We start from the raw sequence: 21,841 nt of genomic DNA on the forward strand, positions 1-21,841 counted from the left end.
CCAAAATAGCAGTGTGTATTATTGGCTAACTGAAAAGAATATATGTTAATTAAGGTCCTCCAAGAAGCAGGCATCAGTTTGGAATGAAACAACTATGCACTGTATTAGGGAAAACATCTCTAGGGGGAATGGGGAGGAAGCTTAAGGAGACTGGGAGAACCTGCCGGACCGTGATGCAGCTTTCACCCTTGGGGTGGGGAAATAGGGAGAGAAAGAATTTAGGATGAAAGAATCGTAGATTGGAGTGCAGTTCTAAACAATTTTAGCAAGGCCAAATGGGAATCCTTGAGCCAAAGCCACCCACTGGTGGAATCTTACTTTTTCAGGAATTAACCTATCTGAGTGTTCCTGCTGATCTCAGTCATTGGCTTCAGGTGGCAGTAGGAAGCATGGCTTCACGTAACACTAGGTTATGGCTTTCCAACAGCAGTAACAGGGAGGTTTGATCAACTGTGGTCCCCACAGTTGAAAATCTGAGAGCAAACTTTACTTGGCCGACATAGAAGGTAATGTCAAAATAAAAGTATTTTTTAAATTGCCGAATTGGTGATGAAGAAGATAATCAAGAGTGACTGATTAATAACAAGATAGCCATTAAAATAGTGATATGGTCTGAGTGGAAGCAAGGACTCCTAGGTTGGTGGTTTGTGTATAGGTCATGGAGTCCTGCATTTTGGACTCAATTCTTAAACTCTAATTTTTTTAGGTACATATCTGTAGGTAAATTATTCAAGCATACTTTTCCTTGATTTTGACTGTAAAATCAGGTTAATTATTATGCCTCTCTTATAGAAAGCAGTATTTTCTTTTTTAAGATTATTATTGAATTTATTGTGGTGATGTTGATCAATAAAATTATATAGCTTTCAGATGTATAATTATATAATACATCATCTGTATATGGTATTGTGTTTTCACCACCCAAAGTCAAGTCTCCTTCCACCATCATGTCATGTATCTGCCCTCTACACTCTTCTCCTTCACCCTACCCCACTTTCCTTCTGGCAATCAACATACCGCTATCTGTGTCAATGAGCTTTTATTTTTTCTTAGCCCCTTTACCTTTTTCATCCAGCCCCACCAAGATATTATTCTCTTATATCATTGACACTGGAAAGCACTTTACATGTTATTCAACAAAATATCCCCACCGCTTAAGGCCATTGTACGACGAACCTGCCAAGTGGACTGTTTTTTTAGTTGTATTTTCCCATTGCCATTTATCCACCTTATATCCCCTTCCACATTCAAGCACCGTGCAGTTGTCCATGTCCATGAAGCCCTTTTTGTTTCTGTTTGAACCCTCCACCCCCTACCTCCTCCACAGCTGTCATTTTGCTCCGTATCTATATGAGTCTGTCACTGTTTTGCTTGTTAGTTCAGCATGTTCATTGTGAATGAAATCACATGCTATTTGTCTGTTTCTAACTGGTTTATTTCACTTAACATAATATTCTCTAGGTACTCACTCATGCTATTACGATGGGTACAATTTTCTTCTTTTTTTACAGCTGAGTAGTATTTCATTATTCAGTATACAATATATAATTATTCAGTTATTATATACGTACAGTAGTTGTTTAATCCATTCATCTAATGATGGACACCCTGGCTTCTTCCCTATACTGATGATTGTAAATAAGACTGTGATGAACATAGGGTTGCTTATATTCATTAAAATGTCCATGCTACCCAAAGCTGTCTATAAATTCAATACAAAGCTTATAAAGATTCCGATGAGGTATTTCACAGAACTAGAACAAATATTTAACAAATTCTAGCCCTAGCTGGTGTAGCTCAGTGGATTGAGCATGGGCCTGTGAACAAGACGATCATGGTTCGATTCCCAGTCAGGGCACATGCCTGGGTTGCAGGCCAGTTCCCAGGAAGGGACACACCAAAGGCAACCATACATTGATATTTCTCTCCCTTTCTCCTTCCCTTCCCCTCTAAAGATAAATAAATAAAATCTTTAAAAAATTCTATATAGAATGATGAATGTCTCCTCATAGCAACAGCAATTTTCAGAAAGAAGAACAAGGTTGGAGAACTCACCCTCTGATATAAAACCCTATTATAAGGCCGTAGTAATCAAAACAGCATGGTACTGACATAAAAATAAACACATAGATCAATGGAACAGACAAAGAACTCAGAAATTAACCTACACCTTTACAGTTAATATTTGACAGAGGAAACAAGTATATACAATGGAATGAAGATAGTTTATTCAATAAATGGTCCTGGAAAAAACTGAGCAGATACATGCACAAAATGAAACTAGACTACCTTCTTATACCACACACAAGAATAAATAAAAAGTAGATTAATAAGTTAAATGTTAGACCTGAAACCATAAAAATCCTAGAAGAAATCATAGGCAGTAAAGTCTCAGACAATGCGTATAGAAATATTTTTTGATAAATTGCCTCAAGCAAGGGAAACAAAAGAAATTATTAAGCAAATGGTACTATAGCAAACTAAAAAGCTTTTGCACAATAAGAGACCATCAACAAAATAGAAAGACAACCCAGAGAATGGGAGAATAAATTCACTTATGCATCAGATAAAGCATTGATATACAAAATTTACAAAGAACTAGTAAAACTGAACACCAACAAAACAATCAATCCAATTAAAGAATGGGTAAGGGACATAAATAGACACTTCTCCAAAGAGGATATACAGATGACAACGGACATATGAAAAGATGCTCAATGTCACTAATCATCAGAGAAATGCAAATTAAAATCACAATGAGATATCACCTCACACCTGGGAAATGTCTATTATTAATAAATCAATGAACAAGTGCTGGTGAAGATGTGGAGAAAGGGGAACCCTTTTGCGCTGCTGGTGGGAATGCAGGCTGGTGCAGCCATTGTGCAAAGCAGTATGGAAATACCTCAAAAAATTAAAAATAGATCTGCTTTTGGACCCAGCAATCCCACTTCTGGGACTATATCTGAGGAAACCCAAAACATCAAGCAGACTGTTTTATATGAACTTGGAAATAGAGAATGAATAAGGATATCAGGTCTGCCTTCATGAGAAAGGCAAAGTGTCAAAGATAAATTTATCAAAACACTTGCCCAATGGTATTAATATTCATTAGGTCCAGTTCCCAATGTATGTGTATATGAGTATTTGAATTCATACATATATACATATGTATCCAACTAAAATTAAATTTACAATATTAGAATACCTAATCATAACAGATAATTTTAAGTGGGGAAAATATTACACTATTTAAAAATATATAACAACAAGATGCAAATGCCCAATGCACAATAAAGCATTCACATTGCATTTCTGTAATAAAGTGCTAAGATTTTGCTCATGGAGAGGTTGCACACACACTGGTAGTTTTATAATTTATACTAAAAACAGATAATTAAGTATACCATACACTGTTTATCAATAGGATGTAACAGCTTTTCACTGGGTGATCTGTGCCTGCACTTCAAGACAATTAGCATTCTTGCCCCTACACATTTGAAAGCTTAAAGGTAGAACAACTCCCCTCAGCTGACAAAAGTATAAGATACTTGATGAGATAAACCTGATGCTTTTATGGAGCTAAAGGGTTACAGAATGCAGAATGGGGGGTCTCTCTTTAAGGAAAACAAAATGAAATGACCAGTTTTCAAGTGTATATTTATTTGCAATGAGAAAATAGATAATAAAAGTTATAAATTCTACCAAACTGACAAATCAACACAAAATAAAAAATAAAATACAAGCCCTGGCTGGCGTAGCTCAGTGGATTGAGTGTGGGCCTGCGAACCAGACGACCGCGGTTCGATTCCCAGTCAGGGCACATGCCTGGGTTGCAGGCCAGTTCCTTGCAGGCTAACTACCAGCAGGGGACGCACAAAAAGGCAACCGTACATTGATGTTTCTCTCCCTCTTTCCTTCCCCTCTGAAGATAAATAAATAAATAAAATCTTAAAAAAATAAATAAAATAAAATACATAATATTTTGGAAATTATCTGTTTCTTGCTGTTTATAATGTTACTATAACTCAGTTTCTAGTTTCATATATTTTCAATCTTGCTTATGTTTCATTATTTATATCATAAACACTTTTCTTATACGAGGCTCTCATGCCACAGCTTTATTCACCATGATGAGTGAGTCACCACAGTAAATACTAATATCTGGAAGTCATTCCTCTAGAGGAGAAGGTGACAATAATTTAACTGTTGGTGGAAGTGACTGTGAGCCACATAAATATAACCAACTGCTCTCCTTCCTCAAGTATCGTCCAGTTTGCTTTTCTATTATTTAGTTCCACATAACACCAAAGGCCTCTTCGTGCCACTCTTTCCAGGGAATTGTGGAGAGAAAAATCTATAGCAAAACATAAGTATTATAATCAATATTGGTCAAAATATCTTATTTCAAAAACTTTATAACAACATAACCATATGTGAGCATGGTCAGGAAGGAGGCTATGTAATAGAGGTTCCTAGGGTTAAGTTCTATTTGCTTCTAGTAAATCTACCACATTTCAAAAGAAAAGCATCTTTCCCTTAAACAGAAATCTCTATCCTATTCTAGAAATGCACGTTGCAATTTTATTAAAAAATTAATAAAAGAATTTAGCCTATGGGGGCTAAATTCTCTTGACAACTATTATATTCTAGTTACACTTTTTATTTCTTTATTGTCTAAGTCAAAAATCAGATACTGTTCCGATCTTTAGTTACACTCTGTTATTTCAGTTATGAGGACATGCAATTAATTGTTCACAAAAATAGTGTTGTTTTAGGTATCTTTATATTGTACTTAAAAATTATTTATAAAATTTCAATTGCAAATTGAAGATCATCCTATTAATCTGTCTGCCTTCCTCCGAGAAAATATGATCTTCTTAGAGGATATTTATAACAGACATATACAATTATTTTAATTTGTGTCTCCATTCATTCATTTTCAAATTCTCATTGATGAAAAATCTTGAATTTGTTCTGTCATTGCTATGTACTTTTAGTTTTGCTGTAAAAAAATATTCAATTCCCAACAAAATATATTTATAACATTGATAATATAGTTAAACCTAGGATCCATGATATATACATGTGTGTGTATATGTGTGTGTGTATATATATCTTCTAGTCAAAATTACAGACAAATGTCTGTGTTCCTGTCTTATTAAAGTTATATGCTAAACTTTTAATTATTAGGAAAAATGTTAATTAATTCATAGTTGAATAATTTACAATCATCCACTAATATCTAACAAGAGAATTTACAAAATGTGATATAATTGTTTGGCATAGTTTTTGTTTAATTTAAAATGAAGCCAGAGTATAAAAATGAATTCTGAATATGGTATAGAATATATTATGTTTTCAAACATGCAGCCCTAGTAAAACATCTGCTCATAATGCTGTTTTCTTCTGCGCAGAAATAAATTGAAACAACTAATCATGTAAAAAATACCACAACTTCAAGGAGTAGACTAGCCCATTATTTTTTTCTTCTACAAATCAGGGAAAAGATTGGAATTGTTTTACATATTTCACAGGATTCTAAGTTGTAAACATTTGCACTTCAGCAAATGCCACATTAAAAAATTAAATTGGCAAAAAGAAACACTTATTCTATCAACACCTTGTTACATGTGTGAAAGACAATTAATTTAATCTGCAGTGTGCTTTCTTATTAAACTTTGGGATCCTATGGATTAATCAACATTAAAACTGCTATATTCTGCATCACTGATGGGTGTGTGTAATTGCTAAAAAAACCTTATTTTGTCATGAATAAATAAGTGTCAAGATTTCGGCATATTTACAATTTTAAATTGAGCATTTTAACACATGCTTATGCTGGTAATTTGACTTATAAAAATATTTAAAGAAATGTTACAATAGCAATAAATGTACTTGTAGGTCATAAGCTCTAGTAAATACATCACAATTGCCTGGCAATGAGAAAAATGCAATAATAGAATTAATTCCCTTTGAGATCAAAGTGTAGGGAATACCAAGATTTAAGTACAGCTATGCATGATTTAAGTACACCTAAAATAATCAGAATAGTGTCACCAGCCCCTCTGCTTAAGCCAGCACAGAAATTCCACATATATTAATTATCGGTTATGTACATATTGATACTCATTTTTAAAAGCTGGATAAACTGAGATAGTTATTGTTTGGCCTTGGAAATGAGGACAAATCAGACATCCAGGCCACTGGTCCTCATATGTGATAAATGAGCACGCCAGTTCAGGGCAGGGAAGAAAGAAAATGTAAAATCATTGCTAATACATATTCATAATTGTATCATTTTAATCTCTGTGTTGGAATATGTGTATGTTTAGTAACATTTAAAATATATTAGTATAGTATTATGTAAATCAATGTATAAATAACAGAGTAAAGACTAAAATGACTCTTAGTAGTAGAGTATTAAAAAACATGTAGATATCACTATTTCCAGCCCTATCCTGTCCTGAGGTTTAAGGATCCTTGATCAGTAAAATATCAGTGGTTGGATCCTACAAGGAATGCCATATTTGTTATGAAGTAGGTGATCTTAACCTGTCATTATGCTAACTCAAACCATATCTATGGTTCTCTCTGAAATTCCAGAGAGAATTTATTTTATTTCTCAAATTAAGCCAGATGTTCTGGCTTTATTAATATTTTGTGACTTTGGTAAATATGTATCAATCCGGGAAAAAATATAATTTAACACAGTGACTCAGTATCTTCCCAGTACTTTTTGTCAGAAAAACACCAAAGGAATGATCTCATATGCTGTTAAACTCACCAAATCAATGAGTGCTCCCTGCCATTTGAGAAAAATCACCTGTCTTTCTTGTCCTTTGAAGTTTTCACCTTAAAAAAACATGTAAATATGTTAAAGGATATGAACGACTAACACACTAATGTCCTCTAAGAGATGCCTCACTGTAGCCATGTCCTGTTTAGTCTCCTTCCACAATGACATTTGGCCTTGATATTTGCTTTGACCAATGAAATACTAGCAAGTATAATACAAATGAAAACTTCAACCATACTTATACATTACAGCTGTCTTTCTCAAGTTTCTGGCTAAAACTCTTCCACCAACATGCAAGAAATTGGTGCTACCCTGCTTGATTTCACGATGACTTATTTGATAACTAGAACCAAACCGAAAAAGTGAGTCAGGTCGTATTAAGTCACTAATCCCCACGCAAGCCACTGGAACGTCAAAGCCACCTAAGTTACACTATGAGTGACTAGTAGGACAACTGCCAGCCAAATCCAGTTGAAAATGCTGAAGCACAAAATTGTGAGCAAATAAAGTAACTGTATTTTTAAGCCTTGGGATGCTTGGTTACACATCCACATATATAACTGAGACAAGCATTTTAAAAGGCTAAAAATAGCAATGTTACTTTCATTTCCAATCCTAAATCAAGAGCACAGCTGAAGCACGTGCCTGAGAGAGAGCAACACATCTCTCCTGAGGTGGAAAATAATGTAAGAGGTGTACGTGTGTGTGTAAAACTGTAATAATATGATTATGGCTGAAATGCTATATAACACTTACTGAGCTAAGTTTCTAGGAAAACAGGGTGGTATCATAATTGTGCGTTGCCTACAAAAGAACAAAGGACGTTCTGGTAGACAGTAAAGGGAAGCTTACCACTGCGTTTACAAGGTCAGGTGCACTGAAACAAGGTGAGGAGATTTACTCCTGATCATCAGGGAAACTTTTATAAAACAGTCAGTATCCCAAGAGGAAATGGAATGTCCCCCACATATTAATAGCTCCTTGACCAAGGAAGTGACTAAGAGGAAGAATGGAGAGGTTAGTTTTAACAGTACTTGAGAAAACCAAAGGTTAGAAACAGCTAATCAGAGAAAAAGAAGATACAGTATTTTCAAAGGCATGTGTATATATGTATGTATGTATGTATATATGTATGTATATATGCCTAGGAGTGTGTGTATGTATACATATTTCTATATATACATAGGAGATGAATAGAAAACTATGGAAGTGGCATCAAAGGGTATAAATGCTGATGCCGGATCGTTAAAAGAAGTCCAACTTTCACATCGTTTCCTGAATCATTTGCCCTGGGGGTATGTAACCACCATCCTCTGAAGACACAGCAACAACCCTGGAACATCCCTTCATGGAGAGGGATGGGTGACACCCGCCAGTAGCCAGTTCCAACTTGTCAGCTACACCAATTAACAGCCCTGGAAAGCTGACCCTCCTGCTCCGGTGAAGACTTCACGTGAGTGAAGTCTGGCAAACACCTAATGACAATGTGTCATTGAGAGACCATGAGCCAAACTGCCCAGAGAGGCTGCTCCCGAATTTTGGAGCCACCCAAACCATGAGAAATAATAAGAAATTATTGTGTTTTTTAAGTCACTAAGTTTGGGTTCACTAGTTATGCAAAATATGACTCATATAGCCTCCACAATTTAGTGAAGGTAGGCTTTACGAAAAGGTTAACCAAGAGAGGTTCTGATTTCATGGACACCAAATACAAGTTTTAGGATGATATTAAGCAAGTAACCATCTTTGTGCAAAAGCATCATTTTCCTATTTTGCATGCCGTATTCTAGAATAGAAGCAAATAGGGTTTCATTCAGGCAAATGATTGAGGAATTCCACATGGGGAAACGGACTAAATGGAAGAGTAAGGGCTTACAGATTCTGGCCCTTCACAATTTCCCAGCAAAAGAGTTGGTCCTCCATCTGATGAACACAAAGGAAAACTCCTCCATCAACAACAGTTCTGTCCATACACAGAGTTTTTCTATTTATTTGTAGAGCCTCACATTTAATTATAACAGGACACCCAAGAATCACAAGAGATTTAAGGAAAGTTCCTAAAGTTTTCAGCCAAACCCAAAGAGACAATGAAAGAAAAATATAGAGAAAAATAGAAAAACACAAGAATCATTCACTAAAGATATTGCATCCAGAAAAAAACAAACACTTTTCTAGAAGAGCAGATGCTAGATAAGAAGTCATGAAAATTCAAAAATAAGTAAAGAGTGAATATAAAATATAAATGTGAAATTATCAGCTAGAAAGCAGAACAAAAATGAGATTGAAATTGGAAATGATAAGACAATTCTTTCACTACATTTGACTAAAACAATTCTGATCTCCAGAAAAGGGAAGGGGAATATGGAAATGAGGTTATTATTAACATAATAACATGAAAATAATTCCTAGTCCTGAATAATAGAATTTTTCACACTAAAAGAGCCCACTGAGAGTCTAGCACAAAAAATTAAGAAAAGACTCATAACAAGACAAATCATTCTGAAGTTGCAGAATAGCAGGAAGAAAGAGAAAATGCTACGAGCTTCTGCAGACAAAGGTTAACAACAACAATAAGTCATCAACAAAGAAAATAAAATAAATTGCCTTTTTACACTGCTACTGTAGAAACCAGATTTATGAGAACACTCTAGGCTTAAGGTTTCCAGAAGCCATTGTCTTCTCACTGAAAGAGCCTGCTTGTGAATGAGGGGAACTGAAAGTAAACATGCAAAACAGGCAAGGCAAAATTAATTTCCAATGACACCACTGAATCCTAAACTCTGCAGTGCTCAAAGACATTTTGTGGATATGCCAGTTGCATGCAATAGAGAATTACCTTTATTGTTCTAAGCTAATTTTAGTTGAATTTCTGCCACTTGAAATTGAAAATTTCCCAGCAAATACAAGTCACCACAGCTACATGTGTACATGGGCACACACATGCATGTACGTGCACCTATAAAACATGTATCTCTTATTGTGTGTTCAAAACTTAGAACACTTACAATTTTACCAAAGGATGAGAAATGGAAACATCTTTGGGACTACTGAGTATCTGGTTTCAGATTTATATGTTGAGATGGAGCCACAGACATTTCAGAAGTTCCTGTGAACTGAAATGTGGAGAGACACAGGATTGGTGAAGTAAATATGAAAACAGTGTATCTTACGATGGCATCCTCACAACTCAACCCGGGATGATGGTTTGTGAGAAGGTGATTTAATAAGGAAATCCTTTCAGGGAATCGCCAATATGGAGTTGAAAAAGCAGAACCGTGGGGAGCAAGCCGAGTAAGGGTGCGAGTCAGGTAAAATCCTTAAGATGGTAGTTAAGCCCAGAGTGTAAGTTACGCCTCAGAATTGTCCTAACGTGTGTCAAGAAATCTGGGACTTTCTTAGCATCATACCTCTCAGTCTTTGAGTGGTGGCCACGCAAGGAGAAGACAAATTACCAGCAACTCCTGGCTTTCTGGGCTCCAGGAGCTGCAGGGGTTGGCTGTCAGAAGCAAAGGGACCCTGCAGCCACAGGATATACAATACATGGCAGTAGAGAGGGGGTGGGGACTTCAGGCTATGTAGGTGAGACACATCAGCTGCTACACGTGTTAAATTTAAAACAGTGGACCACATAGGTCTTTTCGATCAGATAGAAACACAGTCTAGTATTATAAGTCTGAGAGCAGCAGACAACCTAGGTCATTCATATTAGAAGAGTAAGATACAGAGAAAAAATAGTTTCAGAGAACTCCTGCATGCTCCTAGTTCATCTCTGCCCACATCCTGGAGTAGATCTGGATAATTGTGGATGTTTTGTTTTATCATCTGTTACTTCACCTATAAGAGGGCCTGGCTAACAAGTACTCAGTGCACTTAGTTTATGAGTCGACAGTAACTACTTTCCTCACTGACACCTTCTGAACCTCTTTGGTGAGCCTAACCTACAGGAATTCTCAGATTTGTAGTGTTTGAAGCTGAGCTCCATCTCCTCACGCAGTGATACCTGATCTCCTTATGACTCTTGGCAATTTAAAACATTAAACACTAGGTTCTCTGAATGGGAAGTACAAGGGCCATTCTTAACCATTCTCTGCTAAGTCTGGTTACTGACCTTCAGGACTTCAAGAGGCTTTTCCTTTTTCTTTTTAAATATACACCTGATGGTATCTCTACTGTAATATAAAATATTTATTGGCTCCCTACAGATTCTAAACTCCTTACTCCATCTCCTAAACTCCTGTTAAATTCCTACATCCAATTATTGACCCGTATCTCTTACACTTTTATGTTGTCACATACTGAATGCTTTTCAGTTTCCCGATTTCATAAGACTCTCTGATTCCTTTGATCCTTTGCATTTGTTATACCTACAGCTAGATATAGGTTTTCTCTTCCACCCTTCTCCCATGCCCTGCACAAACTAATGCTTCTATAACATCCAAACATTTAAATAACCTCTCCTCTAGAAACTTCTACTAATCGAGATTTGTTTATTTGTCCCTTCTATGCTCCATCTTACCCTAATTAAATTGAAAAACCCTTGAGGACAGAGAAAGTGACTGATTCTTCACTACGTCTCTGTGCATCAGGCACTAGGTAGTGTCTGATGATACAGCTTAACCACTCAGTGAGTCTTTGAGTGATTTTAAGTGAGTTAATATAGACATAAGAAGGTTTATTTTCAGTTTTACTTATTTTAAAATATAAGTAAAGTATTCCTTTAAAATTCTGTGTTTTTTCCTTCTTTGACATTCATCAGTCAGAGCTCTTCGTATAACCTAGTCTCTAAATTATCTTCAATTTAATTCTTCCACAGAAGTCTCTGCCTAGAGTAAAATCAATTATAGAAATGATCATCCGAGTTCTTAATAGATCTGAGCACTTTTCTAGAGAGTTCGTAGCCTGATAGGCATTTGTCATAATCAACAGTAGACAATTTTGTGGTTATAGCTACTTTTAAAACACATCAAGTAATTTAATTGTCCAATGATGTGAGGAAATGCAAGTGACGACAGTAAAGTACTTACATTAAAGTTTGAGTGTTTATGAAGCCGAAAAGCTGTTGATGAATGAGCTCCTTCATATGATTCCTCTATCTCTGTACACACAAATGTGCTCAAAGTCAAGTAAAAAAAAAAAAAATATATATATATATATATACATGCAGGAATAGAGAAGGGAGATCACTATTCTCTTCCTACAGGAAAGCAATGTTATATTACAGAGTACCCCATAGTTGTTCTTACCTTTCCACTTCCCCAAGCACACAACATACAAACACACAGACATATATGCATCTCCTCTACATAAAACCTGCTGCCATGGAAGACAGAATGGCCCTGCAGCTAAAAACAGTGTTTGTGTAATAATATATGACGAGTTCAGAAAAACAAACACATTCCTTAAATTCCCTTGCAATGTAAGTGTATCCGTATTGTTCTTTCTTGGTTAAAAAAAAAAGCCTGCAATTAGTACTAGGTGAGATCATTTTCAGAGCAATTTTAACATGAAACACTGTAGGCTGTTTTCTTTTCTTCAAACTCCATTTTCATAGAATTTTTGAGACTGCACACATAAAACCTCTGTGTCCCTAAAATGGGAAAATTTGTCCCCGATACCAATTTTGCCAAGCCTCTTGCAACAAAGTTAGGTCCCTGATCTTATCTCACAATAGTTTAGCATAGATTCTACTCACTGATCTTTCTAAAAGCCAAAGAAGACCCACATGTATATTTACACTTTCACATCATACTCTCAAATCAAACCGCAGAGACTCTCATTTCAGTTTAAAGAACTGATTTCTTACCTTTGAATTTTGGAAATTATCATAACCATTCAGGATCTATATTTTCCCTGCCAAGAGATTCTCCCAAGGCAATGGTTTCAGAGATCACAGGGAATTTAGAACAGTTCATGCATTAATTATTCCTCCTTTTGATGCACAAGTGCTCCGTGCCCACCCCGGTTCGAACACAGTTACACCCAGGAGATACATATATATAATATATAACTTTCCTCCTGGTTTTGTTGGTTTTTTCTCCCGACTTTAGACATCCTATCTCCTCTGCAAATGTATAATTTTCCCCTTTTCTCCTGTTGCCATGATGAACTCTAGATGAAGAAGGAAATTATTACACTGTTCTCTGTCCGGACACTTACTACTTCCCAGGGACCCGAGGAAAGTACAGAGGCATTCCTCAGTGTTCCTTCTACTCAGCTACCCTCACCAGGAGCACACTCCTGCCGAGACCTGGTATCTTCTTTTCTTTTATTAGGGAAAGTTGGAGAAGAGAAGAAAGATCAAAGAAGTATGGAGAAGTTTTGACGTACATACTTTTCTAACCAAAAAAGATCAAGTTTTGGAGAAATAGAAACATCAATCGGTCTGTTTCTAAGTAGATTAGATATTTGTTTGGTAGAAAAGAATCAGTACTTATTTATACTGTAGGAATACAGTATTAATAGTCCAGATGTATTGAACTTGTTTAAAAGGTAAATATAATATTTCATTCTGTTTTATTTTTTCCATGCTAAACTTAAAGAATTCTATAATGGGCTCCTTTATTCTTTTCTTACTATTCATGCCCTTACACTGCTTTCCCAAGGAAGATCAAAGTTTAGCTAGTAAACCCAAAAATAAGTTCTGATCTTGAGATTCTGTCTTATTTAGGAATTTGGCTTGTTTTAGAATTCAAAGTAACAGAATGCATAAAAGTACACTAGCTAGAAATCAGTTTGGGGCACTCTCTAGGAGAGAGAACAGAGTTCTAACATCTGCATAGAGAAACGAAAGTAAAAACTCTAGAGCTCATGTTTTATTTAATTGGTAATATTTCAGCAGGAAGAAAATGGTTCTTAAGTTACCTTCTATCAAAGAAAAATAAATATTTTATTTTGACAGTGCTGCATGACATATAAATGTAAAAAGTCATCTTTATCTTCATTATATTTATCCCAAAGTTTCTGACTTTTAAGAAGAGCGTGAAATATATGTACTCAGAAATCATACACTCTATGATTTTCATTAGCATTTTATATTTTGTGTCTTGTTCAAAATTAATTCCTATGATTATAAAATTGCACACTTGAATTTAAAGAGAACACAGAACAGTAGAAAGCCACAGCCACCAACCACCCTACTGAGGGTTGAGAAAAGTGAATGTCTGTACCCCAAACATAGGCATCAGCAGAAATCGTAAGCACAGGAAAATATTTTATGTATGTATAAACATTTTTAGAAGTTTCTAAATATATTTTATTTATTCCAAAATTAGTTAAATGAAAGATAAGAGTCCAAGGTGATTTTAAAATTTAATTTTATATATGTATATGTATATACACACATATAGCACATATATATACAAATGCACCTTATATACTGTATGTGTGTATATATATATGACGTGTGCACACACATACCATAGTATATGTGTGTGTGTATATATGAGATCTGGTATGATTAGTCAATTACCGATGGTCACCCTATTTACAATTAACTAAGTTTAGGTCCTAATTTAGGCCCAGTGACGTTTACTGTATTTTCAGTTCTCCAGTGGAAATATTTCCTGGTCTTACAAATCCTCTGGGACTACTGTTTAGAAACACGCATCCTGAAGCCCCTTACCTTGAGACACTTATTCAGTGGGCTGAAAAAATACCCTGAGGTGTTGTCCTTCACTACCTTATCAAATTAACCTGAAATGAGAAACTCCTATCATTATCCATGTTTGTATTAAGCTGAGTAGTATTATTAAGGGAAAATGCTGAAACATTTGCTGGGCCCTGGGGCTGCCAGAGCAGAAACTGGGAAAGACGGGAAAGACGGAAACAAGGGACAAGGGAAAGACGGGTGCTGCAGAGGGGCACATCCCGTGGAAATCCAGGTGCCCCATGACTAGAGCTAATCCAAATTCAAATTTTCAAACAAGAGCAAGGAGGGCAACCCAGAAAGAAAACACATGGAAGAATATAGTTTTAGATTTTTAATACAGAAATGACAGGAACCTTTTTTATACCAAAATGGAAAGAATGCTCACAATAAAGTGCAAATTATTTTAGAATATATACAATAAATGAAACATGCCAATATGAATTACAAATATATTCAATAATTTACACAAGACACATTGGATGCAAACCTCTGGGGAAGTATACCACTAGAATTAACAACTTGGATCCTATGAAATAATTGTAACTCTACATATATAATAGTACAAATCAAATTATATTAGAATTTATTCCATAATAGGATTATATTTAGCAATAGCTTCATTCCCTTTGGCTATTGCACAAAAGACATAAGGCATAGTATTGCTTCCTTCATTTTCATCTGAGGCAAGGGAAAGGTTTACCTAGGATAAAAGGAGAATTTACAAGTGTATTGACCAATGGTGCAGCCAAATAACAATTAGAGATTTGCCAATACTGTTCATCATTTGAGATACTTTTTCTCTAATACATTCAAAATTACATAGAAAATTAAAATCTAAGAATACCAAATACCATAAAACTAAGTAAAAATAAATTATCATATGCATGTCTATCAGGGTTGAAATTGACACTTCCATAAATGTGTTTTATGTGATTTTTGCTTTTCATCCAAAAGCATGTGAAAATTGAGAGATTTCCTTCAATGCTCCTGCAAACTAAAGACTATATTGCTGATGACAACAGATTGGGTGGTAAATAAACAAAATTTGCCTCCTACGTTACACAGGACTAGAATGTAACAAAGGGAAAATATTATCATCCACAGATAACTACCTACTATACGGTAAGAAAAACTATAGGCATAACCATGGAATAATCAAGTCCTACCTGCCTTGCTCTTTTCAATATATCTTTTATAGTTTTCTGTAAGAAGGAGGTGCTATGTAAGTACATAAGAGACAGGTCTTGGTTCTGGAGCCAAATCTGATCTTTAAGATTATATGCCTCCAGCAAACCCATTGGGCGCTCTGTACCTTTGCCTTCTATTCTATAAAATAAGGGATGGGATGGGTATCAGGAGACGGCAGCCATTGTAAATAACAGTACATGGGTCTTACTTACATTTATAAAACTATATAGTGGTAGATTCATTGTAGAAATGGCCCTGGTTCTGCACTTCTCTTTTGACATGGGATGTTCTACTGCTTCTTCAAAGAGTAAAATCTGTGCCCACGCTTTGAATCTGCATGTGACTGGAGATTTGCTTTAGCCAAGAGAAAATCATGAATATAATAGCATGCTAGATTCAGAACTAGGCCTTAAGATGCTTTGTGTACTTCTAGTCATTCAAAAATACTCCAAATGAAAGAACGAAAGAAGTCTGGAGTTCTATTACAGGTCAGAGATCATGTGGAACAGAGGTGAATAATCCCAGCTGTGTGTGTCCCAGACCAGCCAGTCCTCAGCTGAGCTGCCAGCTGGTTACAGTCGTAAGGAAGAGAAGCAGACACAATGAGCCAATCTCAGTCCAGGTCAGTAGCACCATCCAAATACATGTGCAAATAGACTCCTAAGCAATAACAAGAGGTTACTCTTTTAAGCCATTGGTTTGGGGTAGTTTGTTACTTGGTGTTACTGTATGTAAAGATAATGAATCTACTATTATAACTTTCTCACTTTAATAAATTAGAAAACTGGAATTGAGGATGGTCAATTAATTTGTTCAAGATTAATAAGTAGAAAAGCTGTGATTCCAACCCATATATTTTCCAATATAGAACATTATATATACATTTTCATGAGCTCATAATCACTCCTACCAAATTATTAAAAGGTACATATCCTTCCATAACTATGAATTCACATATAAATTATCACTATCTTTCTTACCTGATCCAAAACTTCATGATATATATGTGTGTATGTGCGTGTATACACACACATACATACATATAAAGAGTATTTAAAAATTGAGGAGCATTGTTTGATTGCTTTTAGTGGAAAATAGTGTGTGTGTATATATATATATATAATACATATAATATAATATATATATTTAGTTTCTTTGTCCTGAAAGTGATTATCTGTTTGCAAATGGGCCTTAGGAAAGACATTAGTGTCAGGAATGGGAAGCATGTAAAGATATATAACACATGCAGTGGTAGGTTGATTAGTAAAATGAGTAGGAATTCATATCTCTGTGCTGTATCTACTGAAAAAGATTTATAATGTCTTCTTGTTCCCAAGAACTCATCATACACATTGGTTTGTGTGTGTACATGTGCATGTGTGTGTGTGTTGGTATTAAAACTCAAAACAATAAAAATCCTGGGACAGAAAAATACATAGAAAATTGAATTTTTCAGGTAGAATACGGTGTATATTCATATAACACTGAGTATACCAATAAGGCTTCTATTAAATTTAAGACACTTCCACCCCAATTTGACACTTAGCTATTTAAATTTCAGACATATTTAGATATGGGATTCCAGACTTTATTCTATCTCTCCCTGGAGTTTCTTTTATTTTGTGGTGGATTAGGGCTATTTTTATCGGGAATTTGGCTACATAAAAAAGTTTTTGCTTGTTTGTGTGTTTACTAATCACAGAGTTAGAAATGAGCCATCGAAGAAATGGTTCCAGGAAACAACTCACAGAGGTAAAAGAAAGGACCTTAGAGGTTTAAGGAGAGAGGAAGTTAAAGGTAACATGCTTGGGGGAGAGAGGGAGGGGAAAAGCACAGGTATGCTCCTGGGAGGAAGAGCCTAAACAATTTTTTTAAAGGATTTTATTTATTTATTTATCTTGAAGGGAAGGAGAGAGGGAGAGAAACATCCATGTATGGTTGCCTTTTGTGCATCCCCTGCTGGTAATTAGCCTGCAAGGAACCCGCCTGCAACCCAGGCATGTGCCCTGACTTGAAATCAAACCGCGATCGTCTGGTTCGCAGGCCCATGCTCAATCCACTGAGCTACTCCAGCCAGGGCAGCCTAAACAATTTTAATAAGAAGGAGTAGAGAGAAAATTTTATTATTCTACAGAAAGGCAAATAGGAACCTTTTTATCTTTTTCCTGGCAGGGAAAAAACAAGCTGGGAAGATAGTAGTAAAACAATTAAATTTAAACAGATTCTATTAAAACATGTTCATTTATTCAACAAATATTTATTGAACATATATTTTGTGCCATAAAGGATGCTTTCTATGATTATTAAAGATTACCACATATGGGATTTAAAATAAGGAAAGAGATGATATTAATAGCTACATAATTTAAGATGTTAAAGCATTTTAGAGCAATGCATGAATACTTTGTAAAATAGTTCATGCTGCTATGAATTTTGTCACATAAACTCAAACTTAAGTCTTCCCTTTTAAAGTGGATATGTAGTTTTTAGAGAAAAATCCATACCAACAGTGTACTAGGGTTCTCTATTCTCCACAATCTCTCCAACACTTGTTGCTTGCTGATTTTTAATGATGGGCATTCTACCTAGTGTAAAGTGGTATCCCATTGTGATTTCAATTTGCGTTTCTCTGATGGTTAGTTATACTGAGCATCTTTCGTATGTCTATGTGCCCTCTGTATGTTTTCCTTGAAGAAGCATCTGTTCTAGTCCTTTCCCCACTTTTAATTGGATTGTTTTTCTTCCTTGTTTTGGGTAGTATGAGTTCTTTACATATTTTGAAGAACAAATCCTTGTCTGAGATATCATTGCCAAATATGTTTTCCCATACAATTGGTTCCACTGATGCAATTATTTCCTAAGAATCCTGAAACACCAATTCAAAGGAACCTATGCACCCCAATGTTCGAAACAGCATTATTTACAATAGCCAGGTGCTGGAAACAGCCTAACTGCCCATCAGTAAATGAATGGGTCAAAACACTGGTATATTTACATAATGGAATACTATACGGTAGATAGAAAGAAGGAGCTCCTATCTTCTGAGTCAACATGGATGGAATTAGAGAGGATTATGCTAAGTGAAATAAGCCACCTGGTGAAAGACAAATACCATATGATCTTATCCATCGGTGGAACCTAATCAACGAAACAAATAAGAGAGCAAAATAGAACCAGAGACATAGAAACAGGGAACAAATTGACAGTGACCAGAGGGGAGGCTGGAGGGGGATAATGGGAGAAAGGAGGGGAAGGGGCAAATCAAGGAACATGAATAAAGTACCCAGAGACATGGATAACAGGATGGGGATTGCCTGGGGGAGGTGTGGACAGGCAAGAGCAATGGCAAAAATTGGGACAACAGTAATTGAACAATAAAAAAATTAAAAAATAGATATTTAATTCTCAAAAGGCTCTTACTATTAAGAAATTAGTCAGTGTATTAAATGTTTTAAAGATTTACTTTCCCCATGTCTTGCCAGGGATAAATTGTTCATGCAGAAAAATAGTGGCAAAATTGAAATGTATTCCTTTCTTGGGTAAATCAACAAATGGAAGCCATCCATGGCTTCCTAGAAATTTGGTCACTAGAAAGCATGGAAATATGAAGAGTGTTTGTTCACCATTAATCTATGTAATTTTTTAAATGACATTTGTTGGGTTAAAAATAATTCTTCTAGTTGTTATTTCTCTTCTTGCATTTGTGACAGCCCCATAATCAGTGACATGATACTGGTGTTCAGGGTGTCCATCACGGGACAATGCATTATTCATTTACATTATGAATGAACTTTTAAAACAAAAATGTCATAGACGGTCTTTAGGAACTGAAGAAAATGTGATATATCTAATTATACAAGAGTGCACTGACTGATATATCATGCCATCTTTCACGTTTTTCACACGTGATTTATCAGCTACAGTAGTACTGCATGTCCATTTTTGTTCTAAGACAACATATCTCTTAATACAAAGAACAAGGTAGGCAATCACATATCAATGAAGATTTGCACCCATAAGCTATTGATTATTAATAAAATGTCTTCTGTAGGAATGTATTGTTAATGAAAATAGCATGTAAAGAACACCAATCTTAATTTTTGACAACATGCTTGAATATTGTCTTTTCAGTTTGATAGTATCAGTTAAGTTATCATGGTTAAGTTGACTGTGTTAGGAGTATCCTCGAGATGTAACAGAATCTTATTGATTACCCACGTTACAAGGATATAGAACTAAAGTCTTCTTGAATAAGTAATTTAATTATCATTCTCCTTTTCTTCCCTAAACTTCATTTTAATAAAGGTATTGTGAATTTTATCAGATATGCAATCTTACAAAATGCATAAATATATTTATTTGAGATCCTGGGCCTCTGTAACCCTCATATATATTTTTTGTAATTTTATAGTATTTTTCTATTGCCATTTAGTCCCCTTCTACCCCATCCATGCCCTGCAATCACCACACTGTTGTCCATGTCCATGAGTCCTTTTTCCTTTTTGCTCAATACCTCCACCCCCTAACCTTCCACAACCTTAACTTTCTATCCTGCTCTCTATCTACAAATCTGTCTCCATTTTGCTTGTTAGTTCAGTTTTCATTACATTCCACACATGAGTGAAATCATGCACTATTTGTCTTTCTCTGAGTGGCTTATTTCACTGAACATAATGTTTTCCAGCTCCATCCATACTGTCACAAAGCATGACATTTTCTTCTTTTTCAGGGCCAACCAATATTCCATTGTGTAAATGTCCCATAGTTGTTTTATCCACTTATCTACTAATGGATGCTTGGGCTGCTTACATGTCTTTGTGATTGTAAGTAATGCTGCCGTGAACATAGTAGGGGTGGTTATGTTCTTTTGAATTCATGTTTTCATTGTTTTCAGATATGTTCCCAGAAGTGGTATGGCTCAGTCAAAAGGCAGATATCTTTTTAAGGTTTTTTCTTCAGGTATCTCCATACTGCTTTCCACAGGACTGCCCCTGTCTGCATTCCCACCAACAGTGCAAAAGTGTTAGTCTTTCTCCATGTCCTCTCCAGCACTTGTTTTTTGATTTATTGATGATGGCCATTCTGACAGGTGTGAGGTGATATCTCATTGTGGTTTTAATTTGCATTTCTCTGACAGTTATTGACATTGAGCATCTTTTCTTATGTCTATTCTTTATCTGTATGCCTTCTTTGGAGAAGTATCTATGTAGGTCTTTTGTCCATTATTAATTGGGTTTTTAAATAATAATAATAAACAACAATAATAACATTATCTCCTATGTATCCACTATCAGCTGAAGAATTAGAACCAATGCAGAAGGAGTTAGAGAAAAATGGCTAAGGTCTCAATGAAAGTGTCTCAGGCTTTAAGTTAGGGGTTGGCAGCTAATGCCATTTACCATATTTCTTTATCATCCTTATCTTAACTTTCCATCTAAATCCCATCATCTCCATGAAGCTGGCTTTTGCCCTCTTAGACAGAAACTATTAGTTCCTAGACATAGGAATGAAGTCTAATTCATCACTGTGTTCCTTTCTGCCTTGTTACCTAATATAAATGATAATCTGCTGCAGGATTTTTGTGTACTGTATGAACTCCTGGCCGCCTAGGTTTCTAGCTTTCAGAGTATACATAGAGTATCAGCACTTTGTTTTGTTGTAAAATCCATTTATATCTTTCTGTTCTTCTACCTCATAAATGATGATTATATGCATATTTGTTTGCTGTCTATTTTGTCTACTATTCCATGATTACCAGGATAATAGCAGCCACGCGTTTGATTATTATTGTATTTTCTTCACCTATTATAGCATCTTCCTGCAAAAGGAGCTCAATAGATACAGTTATTTGTTCAATGGGTGAACTTAGGGTCAGGATGCTAATATTTTTCAAGGATAGAAAGAGAAGAACAATTTCTTACTGATCAAAATATTTTTAAAAACTTTGATATGTGTTTGTGTGTATGTATCCACTTTCTATCATATCAGACCTTCTTTGAAGTACATAGCTAAGTCCTTTGTAAATCATTTACTAAGGAAATTTTTAAGGGCAGAAAATCAATTTTTTCTTGAAATCAAGAAAACCTGGGGCTCTTCCAGATATTTGTAAAAGCTAAGTTCAAAAAAGTAAGTAATGGAGACAAAATAAAAAGAGAATTCTTTTGGACTAATCAAGATGGAGTGTCATTCTGTCTCATTAGAAATAG

Source organism: Sturnira hondurensis, unplaced genomic scaffold (genome assembly GCF_014824575.4).
Source record: "Sturnira hondurensis isolate 20B ecotype Veracruz unplaced genomic scaffold, ASM1482457v3 Scaffold0000880, whole genome shotgun sequence".
Taxonomy (NCBI): domain Eukaryota; kingdom Metazoa; phylum Chordata; class Mammalia; order Chiroptera; family Phyllostomidae; genus Sturnira; species Sturnira hondurensis.